The sequence below is a fragment of the Microplitis mediator genome, chromosome 1 (genome assembly GCF_029852145.1).
Source record: "Microplitis mediator isolate UGA2020A chromosome 1, iyMicMedi2.1, whole genome shotgun sequence".
Lineage (NCBI taxonomy): Eukaryota > Metazoa > Arthropoda > Insecta > Hymenoptera > Braconidae > Microplitis > Microplitis mediator.
In genome coordinates, this window is record NC_079969.1 from 8,678,375 (window position 1) to 8,693,092 (window position 14,718).

A 14,718-nucleotide genomic window follows, 5' to 3' on the forward strand; every position below is an offset into this window, starting at 1 on the left:
GCTGATGATAATGTTAGACTGATGATCGATTGGTTGTCTGTTAAGAAATTAATCAAGCTTAAGATAAGCGATAACTCCAAACTTATGAAATTAAAAGAAAACGTTAAAACTCCTTCTATTGTCGTAAATAAGGGAGCTGTTTATCAGGATATGAAAGATATAAAAGGCAGATATGACCAAGCTCATGGGTCGCGCGAATTTTCTTCGGTTGGTAATGCAGCAGCTGCCTCTACGTCAACTGTTGATAAACGTAAGTTTGATAGCTTGAAGGTGACGCCCACTTTGGCTCAATATTACAATGCGTTTGCATCAGAATTATCATCAACTGATCAGGCTCAAAAACGCCAAAGAATTGATGATAGCGATAAGGATGTTGATGTATTTGATATGGCATCAGAATTAGGAATTGAAATCAAAGATAATGATAATGATGTGGTTAATATGGCATCAACATTGGGAATTAAAGTCAAAGATGATAATGCGCGAATGATTAACGAGACAGTGGCGCCCAATATGTCTCAAGATTACCAAGCTAATGACTCGAATGACTTTCCGATTAATCAGACGAAAGAACAAACGAATTATGACGATGAAAGTGCTATTGATGATTTAAATCTAGAGTCATTGCTCAAATATCCAACAGATGATTTTCATAATTATTCATTCGATCTAGATGAATTTGATACTTTCTTAAATGATGATAAGATCAATGATAATAATAATCATTGCAGTAAATTTCACGTCAACGAACCAAATAATCGAGTTGGGGAAAAATTGTTGAGTAGTTCAGTTTTCAATGATCCACTTAATTTACTTGACGATGATGATAACCTCATCGATTTTATTAATATCGGAGGATTATCGCAATCTGATGTAATGTCCGATAATAGACGGGAAGATAATGACGACCAATAAAATGAAATTTTCGATTAACAAATGTTAAATACTTATATTGTTATAATAATCCAAATAATGTATCAGTTGATGAAGATGAGTTGCATGATTTCATTGTTAATTACAAATTATGATATGTTATTTCATCATGAATATCATTAAGAATATTTATGAATTCTTAAACGAAAAAAGAAAACAAATAGATCTGCTGTTAGTTTTATATATACATATATATGGGCAGATTCATTACTTTTCGACGAAAGTGTGCGCGCGTAGATCACCGATTGGGACGCCAATTTTTTTCTCGGAAGTAAGTCAGAAAAGAAGGTGATCCTAAAAATTTGAGCTCAATACCACTAAATCTGGCCACTGGAGAATTTTTTGAAATTTCAAAAAAAACAATGTTTTGGTTATTTTTAAAAATTTGAATCTCAGCATTTATATATCTTAAAGAGACTTGTCCGCCGGCATTTTTCTCTGTGTACACTCTACTTCCAAGAAAAAAATAGATATTTGCTCTAAACTAATACCCGGCTTAGTTCGGACTTTCCAATTGAACCATTGATTTAGCAAAATTTTTCCTTTTTTTTAAATTCTCTCATATCTACAGTTTTCTGAGTAGAAGGATAAATAACAGCTGATATTTTTTGTGTAGATGTCTTCTGTTGATATTCGCCATAGTTTTCTTTAATTGCTCCGATTTCGTTTGTATACGGCCACCCAAAGCCGATCAATTTTTCAAAAATCACTATTTTTGGATACCTATTACCTTTTTCTCAGAAATTCAATTTGCTTCAAATTTTCAGGAAAGTTGCTTTGTTATATCCCTCAAAAACTCTGAAAATTTCAACTTTGGTATCGATCTTGGATCCGAGTTATAAATTTTCAAACATCTCGAAAATTGCTTTGTTTAAAATAATTTTTGCGAATTAGTTTTTATATATCTAGTGAATTATTTATTTGTTTTTAAATTTTTTATACTACTGCTGTTGATTCTTATTCAAGTAGTGTATTAAGAATAGGGACGATCGCAGCGATCTTCAACACGAAATATTTACTTTACTATATATATATGTCGGAGAGAAATGTATAACTGGGTTTTCCTAGAGACTTGAGAAAGTCCCAACTACATTTAGTTTCAATTTTATTTAAGCAAAGATACTTAACAATATCATTTTTACAACTTAATCCGGTTGGGAAAATTTTTAAGCTTGTTGTAAAATATTTTTATGACGGTAGGCTTGGACTTGGAGTGGCATCTGGTCACCGAAAGTTTGAGAGTAAGAGTACAGAATGCAATTAAAAAGTAGACACTCCTGGTTGATGACAAGCTGAGAACGCATCACATTATCCTGCTGACCGTGTATTTGTTCTCAAGTCTAATTTTACTGTCGTGCGTATTTTGTTAACTCAAAGATCGAGTTCTATTTTAAATTAGTGAATACTGTTATACTACATATGTATCAGAGTCCGCATAGTTTTGAGTGCAGTTATTACAATATTTAGTATCTCGTAAATATTCGACGCTGTGATGTTTGTCTTAGTATACAATATATTATAATACTTTAATCGTTTGTTAACAATCACCTTGAGAGTAATTTTGTGTGACGGTATTCATTTTGTTGTTTACCATAATGTTTGTTGAGTACAAATAATAGTGATAATAATGGAAGGAGTGAGGGTACTGCCTACCTACCTGCTCAACATCCCACATATATAGATTATATATATATATATATTAGGGTGCTTCGTTTGAACCGACTATTTTTTTTTTTTCGCTCCCATCCCGAAATTTTGTTGGAAGTACTCCAAAAAAAATTCCCTGAGAGTTTGAGCCCTTAAAATTAATATTAAGTACTCGAACACAGCGTGTGAAGATTTCCCATTTAAAATACACGTAAACTTTGGTTTTTATTTTTTAAACTTCTATAATTCCGCGGCATTTTATGATATCATCTCGCCCAAAGTCGGGATTTTTTCAGAATTAAATGTACTACAAAAGTGCCCAGTGTCGCGAAGTCGTAACTCATACGGGTGGGGTAGTACGGACCGCTAAACCGAACTCTTTCATAGAATTCTTGTTTTTTTTTTATTATCTCATAAACAACAAGACCTACAGAAAAATTGTGAAAAATGATTTTATAGGAAATTTATTTTCCTACAAAAAAAGTCCTTAGCACCGAATCACTCAGATTGATATTTTCTGAGATATTAATTATTGAAGTTTAAGTAGCATTGAATTCCCATAAAATGTTATATCAAATCTTAGAAAATATTGATTTTTTATTTGACTAATATCTCAGAAAATATCAATCTGAGTGATTCGGTGCTAAGGACCTTTTTTGTAGGAAATTGAATTTCCCATAAAATTGTCATTTGCATTTTTTCTGTAGGTCTTGTTGTTTATGAGATAATGAGAGGAAAAACAAGAATTCTATAAAAAAAATTCGGCTTAGCGGTCCGTACTACCCCACCCGTATGAGTTACGACTTCGCGACAACGGACACTTTTGTAGTACATTTAATTTTGAGAAAATCCCGACTTTGGGCGAGATGATATCATAAAATGCCGCGGAGTTATAGAAATTTAAAAAATAAAAACCTAAGTTTACGTGTATTTTAAATGGGAAATCTTCACACGCTGTGGTCGAGTACTGAATATCAATTTTAAGGGCTCAAACTCTTAGGAAATTTTTTTTGGAGTACTTCCAACGAAATTTCGGGATGGGAGCGAAAAGAAAAAAGTAGTCGTTTCAAACGAAGCACCCTAGTATATATGTATATTAAAAAGAAATTAAAAAAAAAAAAAAAAATCAAACTGAAAATAGGAAACAAAAAAATCGAATCAACCATTTAAAAGTTGGATAAAAAATTCATGATTAAAAAAAAATTAATTTTATAAAATAAAAGTAATGATTAAAAATAAAATGAGCCATTGGGGCTCGCACATTTGGATTTTCAACATTTTGTATTTTTGCTATTAGTAGTTAAATATCATTCTCAGTAATTCAATATCTTCCGTCGTAGTTCAATAAGAATTGCCAGTATCGCACTGTCAAAAAATATTTCATGTTAATTAAACAGATAAAACTTTTTTTTAGCTTAAAAAAAATACAATTTAAGCAATTAATAAAAGTAAATTGACTACTCAAAATATTGCATAAGAGTTTGAGGTGTGCACTTTTGATTTTCTAAATTTTTTTTTTTAGCTACTAAATAAAGTGAACGAACCATATAATCACTAACAAGGAACTCAAGGTAAGTAATTTAACAATCTAAAGTAATATTATGAACAATTTATCATTTAAATAATTAACTCAATGGCAAATAAAATTTTTAACAAAGATTAACTGTCAAACATTACAATAAATATGTCGATACTTATAGAATACAACAAATTATACATAATAATGTCTTCAAATACAACAAAAGCCTAAAAATGAATGTAGTTATCGATTTCAACGGTTTCTTAAACTCGAAAAATTATTTCATCATGAAAGAATATTCGATGTATGCAATAGATCGTTATGGCAACATAACAAACAATAAGTCGGAAATAATGTTGCCAGAAATTAAAAATCTAAATGATTCGGACAGTGCGAGTAAAAGAAATTATGAAATTTATTACAAAAAATACGGAATAGAATGGACGACCGGTACAATAAAAAAAAATGCAGGAAGCTCTGGCATAATTGGATATCTCAGGAAATGTCAGAATGTTTTTGTAGCCGACAAGGACAAAAAACAAAAATTGATAAATTATATTAATTTAAAAATTGTCACAGAAAAAAACTATATACCTTTACGAGACTTGGGATATAAAATAAATTTTCGAAACTCAACAAATTGTCATTATCATAAATCACCATCGAGCAATAATTGCGCCAATGACAATGTTTTGGACATGATTAGATTGGTAAGAAATAAAAAATTGTACGATAAGAATAGACGTGCGAATATACATTCTGTCATCGATTTCAATTATTACGAAAATGTAAATGATTTAGTAATTAAAGAATTATCAATTACTTGTATCGGGATTGATGGAAACGTAACATCACGTGATTTGCTAGTACAAAAGCCAGACCAGTTAGGGACAAAACCTGACTGTTACAATAAATATTATCAAAGATATGGCATAAAATGGGAAGTTGGCAATATTGTATCAGACCATGTGATAAAAAAACTAGAATATACTTTAAAGAATTCTTTACATATGTATGTCAAAGATGATACTCATAAAAATATATTAATTAGTCTGAGTGATAAAGATGTTGGAAATAAAATAATTTCTTTGGATGAACTAGGTTATAATGTTGGTGAGACAGAACTAGGTTTCACCGAGTGTAAGTGGCATGATAATAAAGCAGTAAATAATTGTGCTGATGATAATGTTAGGCTGATGACAAATTGGTTATCTGTTAAGAAATTAATTAGGCTTCAGGTGCAAAGTCATTCAAATCCTAATGAGTCACAGGGAAATAAAGTGATTCATCTGATAGTCCAAAATAACAATATCGTGCATCAGGATGTGAATGATAAAAATTCTAGGTATTATCTAGCGTATAGATCACGAGATATTTCCACGGCTGGCGAAGCGGCGGTTACTTTTACATCGGCTGTTGGTAAGCGAAAGTTTAACTTAGAGGTGGCGCCCACTGCGGGTCAATATTACAGTACTTTCGCCTCAGAATTGTCGTCAACTAATCAGGCTCAAAAACGCCATAGAATTGACGATGAGTTTAATACGGCACCAGAATTGGGAATTGACGTTAAAGATGATAATGCGCGAATAATAAACAAGACAGTGGCGCCCAAAGTGTCTCGATATTGCCAAGCTCATGGCTCAAGTGATTTTCAGATTTATCAGACGGAAGAACAATCAAATGATGAAGATGAAAGAGCTATCAATATCGCGTTAGAATTAGAATCTGAAACTAACAAACACTTGCCTCAAAATATCGATAATTTGAGTCGAGAGTCATCGTACAAATGTCCACTAGATAATTTAAATAATTATTCATTTGATCTAGATGGATTTGATGATTTGTTAAATCATGATGAGGTGAATGATAATTATAATCATTACAGTAAATTTGACGTTAACCAACGAAATGATCGAGCTGGTGAAAAATTATTGAGTAGTTCTGTTTTCAATGATCCAACTAATTTATTCGATGATGGTGATGATGATGAGCTTAACGATTTTATTAATATCGGTGCGCGGGAGCATTCCGAAGTGATGTCTGATGACGGACGGGAAAATAACAACGACCAAGGAAATGAAATTTTCGATGAAAAATTGTTAGATACTTATATTGTTAATAATCCGAATAATATATCGTTTGATGAAGATGAGTTTAATGATATTTTTAGTCATGACGAATTTTAATTTATTGTGTTATTCGGAATATTATTTAAAATATTTATTAGTTTTTGACTGAATAAAAGAAACACAGTTCCGTTAATAGTTTATCTAGAGCTAAAAACACTTGATTATAAAAATTCTAAGGGATGATATCTTTATTTTCTAGGATGGTAGGAGAGTTGTAGCTCACGAAGGTATGGACTCGTGGTGGCTGTGATTAGATACAACGAGCAATGAGGATTTCTGATTATATTGACGGTTAACGTCCACTCTTAGTCGATTATATTTTCCGATTAAGAGTGTCGTCTGGGGCGGAGGTAGGAATGTCGCAGTGAGTGTATACCCAAAAAGGTGAAGAAAAAGGCCCCGCGTAACTCAGAGATGGACCGGTTCCGTTACATTTATTAATCTGTCATAATTAGTAGGTTCTAATAATACTATTGGTTCGAAAGTTGATATTTATGTATTTATATAAAAAAAATTTTTTTTAAGGAAAAAAGTTAAACTGAAAATAAGAAATAAAAAAGTCGAATCAATAATTAAAAGTTGGATAAAAATTTATGATTAAAAAAAAAAAAATTAATATTGCAGAATTAAAGTAATGATTAAAAATAAAATAAGCGATTGGGGTTTGCACTTTTGGATTTTCCAACATTTTGTATTTTTGCTGTTAGTAATTTAATACCTTCCTTAGTAGGTAAATAGGACTTGCCAGTATCGTACTGTCAAAAAATATTTCATGTTAATTAAACCGATAAAACTTTTTTTTAGCTCAAAAAAATGGGTTTGAGCAATTAATAAATATAAATTGACTACTCAAAATATTGTATGAGTGTTTGAGGTGTGCACTGTTGATTTTCTAAATTTTTAACTTCCCGCTGAGAAAATCGACGATTTTCAAAAATCGGGTTTTCATCATATGTCGACATTTGAAGGTGCTAGGATGCTATTCTGACATTTTCAGAGCAATGTCTGTATGCATGTATGTATGTATGCGTGTGTGTATGTATGTGTGTGTATGTGTGTGTGTGTGGATGTAAACCTCTCATATCTTTTTTATGAATGAACCGATTAAGATGGTTCTTGTAGCATTCGAAAGATTTCTTCTGAACTTAGTTTTTCAAAAAATTTCAGATCATTTAGTCAAATAGACTCTGAAATATTCAAGAAATACGAAAAAAAAAATTTTTTTTTCTTTTTTTTTTTTTGATATTTTGAAAACTGTTGGATCGATCAATTCCAAAATCTAATAAGCTCTAGAACTTGATAAAAGCATTCGATTGCCACCAAGAACGTCTCAATCAGATAACCCACTCGAAAGATATCGTCGACGAAAGAATGAAAAAAAAATCTTTTTTTTTGTTTTTCGTGAATATTTCGGAAACTATCGAATCGATCAATTCCAAAATCTAATCAGCTCTAGAACTCGACAAAATCATTCGATTGCTGCCAAGAACGTCCCAAACAGATAATCCGTTCAAGAGATATCGTTGACGGAATAATAAATGTTAAATTAATGTCTGCTTTTTTCATTGAATAACATCATAATTACTGAACAAAATTACTCGAAACTAATATGTTCTTCTTTATATAAGTCATTGGAAGTGACTGCCTAAAAATTGCCATGTTCGCTCGTATCAGGATATACTTCCACGATATAGATACAACGTATCACGTAAATACTTATTTTTGAGCTAATTATTGAACATAATTGTGAATAAATACATAAAAAACGCTCATTCATGAATTATTTTAGATTTTAAATTTTTGAACTTTAACATAAAACGTAACCCTTTTGATCTTGAAAAGCTCATAAAAAAGGGGAACAAAGGTATTTTCAAGCTCTTAGAGATCGAAATCAGCGGGAAGTTTGGGGGCTGGCCTGCAAGGCCAACCGATGCCCAGATTTTTTACACTTATTCTATAGGCGATTACCTTGATCGAGTTCGAGGATGGGCTGAATCGTTCGAATAGTTTTCAAATTATGGCTATTTGAAATTTTCATGATTTTTCGTAAAAACCAGTTTTCAATCACTGCTAAAGGTTATATAACTTCAAAACTAATATTCATAGACAATTTCCGTAAAAAGTATCTGAAAGCTTGTCTAATAGTCTTTAATTTATGACTCTGAAATGCTGGAAATATGGTTTTCATTCCACATAACTTAAGCATTTCTCATTATAATCCAATTTCGTCAGTTTTATTATATTGTGAAGAAAATAACCCGTAAATTTCACAGCTATTTTATACTTTAAAAGTGTTTCTTTCATTATTGATGATGTTTCAAACGTACCTGTACGTCCTATAATTATAACTGGTCTTGCCATCGTAATAGCGATTACAATTATGATCTCATACTAATTAAATTTTCTATACTTTGTTTACGTGAAGATTAGTTTAGTACATAACCTATACAATGTTTTGTCAAATCAACTATTTGAAGTTCTCTATCGAAAATAGTCGTTGTCTTTTTTTACCCTCACTCTTAGAAAACGAGCCTAATTTCATATCATGATTATACACTAACATGCATCACAAGACATGTATGTATGAAACTTTTTATATAGATTAATTAGAAAATCTGCCTTCCATTTCGGCTTCCGAATGGCCTTTTTTGGAAAAAAAGTGGTTGATACCCTTGGAGAATGGCCTGATGAGAGTACAGCTTTGGATTTTCCAAAATTTTTCAAAATTACAAGTTATTCATATCCAAAATTTTTTTTTTCGACGTCTTTATGTTGTCATTCTAGTGCTCCACTTCTATACTTGAACTAGAGGAACTCTATAATACTTGATGTCACTGATTATTCAAGATAACTATTTTTTAACAAATCCCGTTTTGCCCATCCCAGCTTTATATAACCTTCACATTCGGCTTTTGATCTCAAACTCGATACTCCGTGATAACTTTTGGTCTTCTGAAATATGAAATCTAGTAATACGTAATTAAAATAAATTTTCCATTGTAATTTTATTTTTCACAGTAGTACATTTAATACACTGATAGAAGGATTTTTTAATATTTAATAAGCCTTATTAACTGTTAATAAATGATTTTTTAACAGAGATGATTTAATAAATATTTATTAACAGTTAACAAATCATTTATTAAAGACAATTTATTAACTGTTAATAAATATTTATTAAAAATTAATCAATATTTGTTAATTATTATTAAATATTTATGAACTGTTAATAAATCATTTATTAAGAGAGTTAAATAAAAAGTGAGCATAGAAGCTCTACTTTGACACTTTTTGTAACCCCATAACTTCAATAAATAATAGAATTTAATTAGATGAGATCGATTTCTAGTTTTCTTATAGAAAAAATAGAGAAAACAAAATGAATCATAAAAAAATAGTTGTAATAAATTACAGAACTTTTTTTTGCGGTGAAAATTATAAGGGTAACATAAATTAAAATAATTTACAATGTAAATTAAAAATGTTTACAATTAATATTCGTTTCATTTAAATTTTTTTATTTTTTTCCAACGACAAATATACACAAAATATAACATGTATGATAGTAAATTAATATTTACATAAATATATCTTAAATTAAGTTACGACGTTAAACAACATGCTTGATGTAAGATGAATTTCATTTCATCACTACTATTTTATATGATTCTTTCAGAGTATCTAAATCAGTTATATCATGCTCTACAGAAAAATGAGAAAAACTACATAACTAAAATGATAATTATTTTTATATTAATAAGTTTAAAGGTTTTCGATATGTATGAAAACTTTAATCTTATTCGATGAATTGTACTGACTCATCAACATTGGATATAAATCACCTAGGCCCTATAAAAAGGCCCTAGGGGTATAAGCATAGTGAATTTGCCCTTGAAAGATATCGACACGATACTGGGAGCATTTTCAGGTACTAATAAGATAATAAGATCCTGAAAGTTTCAGATTAGAGATCTGAAGTTGCTAAAACACTTCATGACGATTTGAATGACAAACTCATTTTGATTTGTGATGGGACCTATGTTCGTCATGAGAAAAGTTCTAATAATGAGTATCAGAGAAAGTCGTATTCTGGTCAAAAGAAAGTACTATTGTGTAAGCCATTTACAATTTGCACAACTGGAGGATACATAGTTGATATGCTGGGACCGTATTATGCTAACCAAAATGATGCTACTACAATGCGGGACATTATAGATAATCCTGATGGTATATGTCAATTATTAGAACCTGGCGATGCATTTGTGGTTGATCGTGGATTCCGTGATGTTAAAGAATACTTAGAAAGTAAAAATTATAAAGTATTAATGCCAGCACTTAAGGGAAAACGAAAGCAATTAACAACAGCTGAGTCTAATGATTCAAGATATGTGACTAAAATTCGTTGGGCCGTAAAGGCAACTCATGGGATGTTAAAACAAAAATATCATTTACTCGATCAAAGAATTGACAACAAAATGCTTCCAAGAATGAAACAATGAAATCACAAAATAGTGTAGAAAATACGTTAGCTAATGAAGTTCAACAGAATAGCTGGCAACGTATAAAATTGCCGTTTCAAACGATTCCATCTGAAGTTTTAGAAGACTTTCCGGAAATGACGGAAAAGGATCTGCAAATCTTTTTCACTGGTTCCTACCAATTGAAGCAGGCTGTGTCGTATTTAGCAGAAATGCTTGATGAAACAGGCAATCTTACTATTCAATACGTTAAAGATCAGTCAAACATACTCAAAGCTCAAGTTCAATCCTGTCATATCAATAAAAAGGTTTATAGATGTTTTATTGAGTATAAAAAAAACGATATTGGTCCCAACAGCATATTGAGGCATAGTTGTGAGTGTGCAAATGGTCTTAGAACAATTGGATGTTGCTCTCACGTTGCTGCTATTGTTTATTATTTGTCACACGGAAGATATTTGACAAAGATTCTGAAGCCTGCTGAAATACTCAGCAAATTATTTGATACAGAAAATGTTTTACCTGTGATTGAAGATGATAGTGAGGAAGACTGATGAAATGTGATTATAAATTTTTTTCAAATATACCGTTCAAACATTTGTTGTTATTTATTCATAATTACTAACTAACAGCTGGTTCTTATGTTATAAGTGTGCAATGTTTATAATATTTTAGTTGATATTTATTAATATCTTAAGATTTAACTTGTGATTTAGAATTGAGTATCTAATACGAAAAGAAAAGATATCTATAAGCGAGAAAAATCAAGATTTAAAAATAAAATACATAAATAAAGTAAATATTAGCATAAAAAATGGTTTTTATTTTTTTGCAATATGGCGTACCTTTTTTAAAAATCTGAAAAGCTCATAAGTCCATAGAAAAATAAATGAGAAATTAAAAAAAAATGGTTTCATAATTGTGCCAGAATCGTATCATAGTTAAAATTCGAAATTAAAACAAAAGTGCCATTTTTTTCGAGGTTTTTATCAACCGACATAGCTCTTAATTTTTTTCCTAGAAGCTACCATCAGTCCCCAAAACATATCCAAAATTCAAATCAATCGCTTGGTGCGTTCCTGGGAATATTCATTTTGTCTGATTTTTACATATTTGGCTTTTTCTCAAATACCAAATGGATTAGAGATCTGAAACTTTCAGGATCTTATTATCTTATTAGTACCTGAAAATGCTCCCAGTATCGTGTCGATATCTTTCAAGGGCAAATTCACTATGCTTATACCCCTAGGGCCTTTAGCAACACATCCATTTCAATCAATTTTTAAAAAACTTTATGGGTTACTTTAAACTTTTTTATTTAAAACTCAACACAAAAATATTTTTTCATGTTCAGTACTCAGTATCGTATCTTTATTAAGAAAGGTTATAGCGTTATTTATTTATGAACGATCTTCACGGCGCACCGTAAAAAAAAAAACACATTCACTCTAACAATAATTTATTAACTGTTAATAAATATTTGTTAACTATTCAGAAATATTTATTAAATGTCAACAACTATTTTTTGATATTTAATAAATGAAATTATAGCATCTAAACAAATGAATTTATTAATATTAAATAAATTCTTCTATCAGTGTAGTTTATGAGATTAATATTACGTCTAAAATAATTTATCACAAAAAAATTTGTAATCGGAAAAGTCGAAGGCCACAATTTGTCAACATATAAGTCAGCAATCCGCGGATCGGTCACATGCAAGCTTGCAGAACTTGAGAAATCAACAATCGGTAATAAATAATAATTGCTCATATATTTTTAATTATAACATTTATTTGTTGTAAAAAGAGAGCGAAAATTTGAAACTCTCTGAACTAATTACAGTATTTTTTTTTGTCGTACCACAATAGTTTTGCTGTAATATTTAAATTGAATAACTATTTTATTTTTCAGCTTCAAAATATAAAATAAAAAAATGTCGAAAATAATTTTATTGTTATCAATTTTCGTATTGGCTCTTATCTATTCTGGTGTATATGCAGGTTGTCCTGGACAATGGGTAAGTAATTATCATAACACAGTGAAAAAAAATTACCCGTAAGGTTAAAGCACCAATTATTAACAGGAGTCCAATTATTGACACCCTATTTTATTTCAAGACCTATTTAATTACCATCTCTATTAATAATAAACTTACACATTTTTGAAGAATTAACCTTAACGACAATTTCGGCAATCCACGCTGTCATATATTTACTATTGAATTGTTATAAAAAAATTGATTGATTGATTTAAATTTTCGTTTAATTAGAAAATATTTTTAATAATTTAGCGTTTACTAAATTTAATTTGGCTCGAAGAGCTCGAAAATGTATTCGCAACAATGTTTACGAGCTCAAAGAGCTCGAAAACAGCGGGAAGTTTTAGGGCTGGCCCGTAGGGTCAACCGATAGACAGATTTTTTTTTCTCGGCCCAAGCAACTTTTATTTTTACTTAAGCAATTTATTTTTCGGAGCAAGAGATTTTGTCTTGGCCCAAGGGTTTTTTTTTTTTTCAATCACGACGTTTATTTTTTGGAGCAAGAAAATTTTATCATCGGGCCAAGAAATTTTTTCTTAGCCCAAGTTAACTTTTTTTCGTTCAAAACTTTGATTTTTTGGAGTAAGAAATTTTTTTTCTTGGGGCAAGAAAAAGTTTTTTGGCCGGTTAAACTTTTTTTCGTTCAAAACGTTGATTTTTTTGGCAAGAAATGACTTATTTTCTTTAGCCAAGAATTTTTTTTCTTCAACCAAGAAATTTTCAATTTCGCTTCAAAAATGAATTTTTTTGGAGCTAGAGAATTTACTGTCTTGAACCAAAAAAAAGTTTTTGAATCAAGTGTTTTACTTTTATTAAATCAAGAAAGAAAATTCGGAAGACAATATTTTTCTTGAATCAAGTTAACTGTTTTTTCTGTGTAGACATGAATAATTTTGAAAAACTCTAAAATCAAAAAGCTTAAACTGATGAAAATGTTTTATACTTTCTACTTCAAAGTCGTATAAATTTTTAAATTCCAAATTTAATGATTCGCAGCTAAGGACTTTTTTTTCTATAAATTTTAATTTCTTATAACTGTTTATACTCTCTAAATCTGAAACAGTGAAAACCACTGAAAAGTAGTGTATATACACTGTTTCAGATTTAGAGAGTAGTTTTTACTTCTTCATACACTACAGCAATTTTTACTGAAAAATGAAATATCGATAAAATATAATTTATCTTTAGTGCCATCCATCACAAGGATATGGCTGTTGTAATGTATATAAATGCGGTCAATATTATATTCAAAGTTCATGCATTACTCTTGAAGATGCGAAACGAACTGGACCCATGTTCGGAAAATAATTATAACAATACAATGGAAATTTATAAATATATTTTATAAATTAATAAAAATCTCTGATTTACAAAAAAATTTCAAAGGACTTGTTTTCATTTATAAGAGATGTTTCTGATATATTTTAGATAACTATTCTGGATGTCAGGCCATAAAAATCTTAACTTTGAGAGATTTGTAATATATAATTTTTCTTATCGGGTTAATGGCATATAAAAAAAATCTGGGCATCGGTTGGCCCTGCCGGCCAGCTCCACAACTTCAAGCTGTTTTCTAGCTCGAGGAGCTCGAAAATACCCTTGCTTCCCTGTATTTTATGAGCTTTTCAAGCTCAAAAAAGTTACTTTTTCCGTTAAAATTTGGAATTTTAGAATTGAAAATAATCAATGAATGAGCGATTTTTGAATATTTATTCATGATTATGTTCAATAAAGAAAAAAATGTATATCCAGACAGAAATCAGAACGGAAAAATTGGAACCCAACTGGTTACTGGTCTGCACCCGACTCAGTACGGTGCTGGAAGAAAATGCTCGATTGTTGTGCAGCGCCACATTGATTACTGTGCGGAACCTGAGTGAGTCGTGTGCGCACATTACTCAGTCAGGTTCCGCACAGTAATCAGTGTGGCGCTGCACCACAATCGAGCATTTTCTTCCAGCACCGTACTGA

At 30.4% G+C, this 14,718-nt stretch overlaps 1 protein-coding gene and 1 long non-coding RNA gene across 2 annotated transcripts in view; one reads left to right on the plus strand and one right to left on the minus strand.

Moving 5' to 3' along the window:
* Window positions 1-14,718, minus strand: part of LOC130667779 (uncharacterized) — a 140,564-nt gene that overhangs the window by 33,048 nt on the left and 92,798 nt on the right. The window lies entirely within an intron of this gene.
* Window positions 12,403-14,125, plus strand: LOC130667791 (uncharacterized). The gene is made up of 3 exons (XR_008989890.1): window positions 12,403-12,457; window positions 12,621-12,726; window positions 13,936-14,125. It is a non-coding gene; the product is annotated as an uncharacterized LOC130667791 (long non-coding RNA).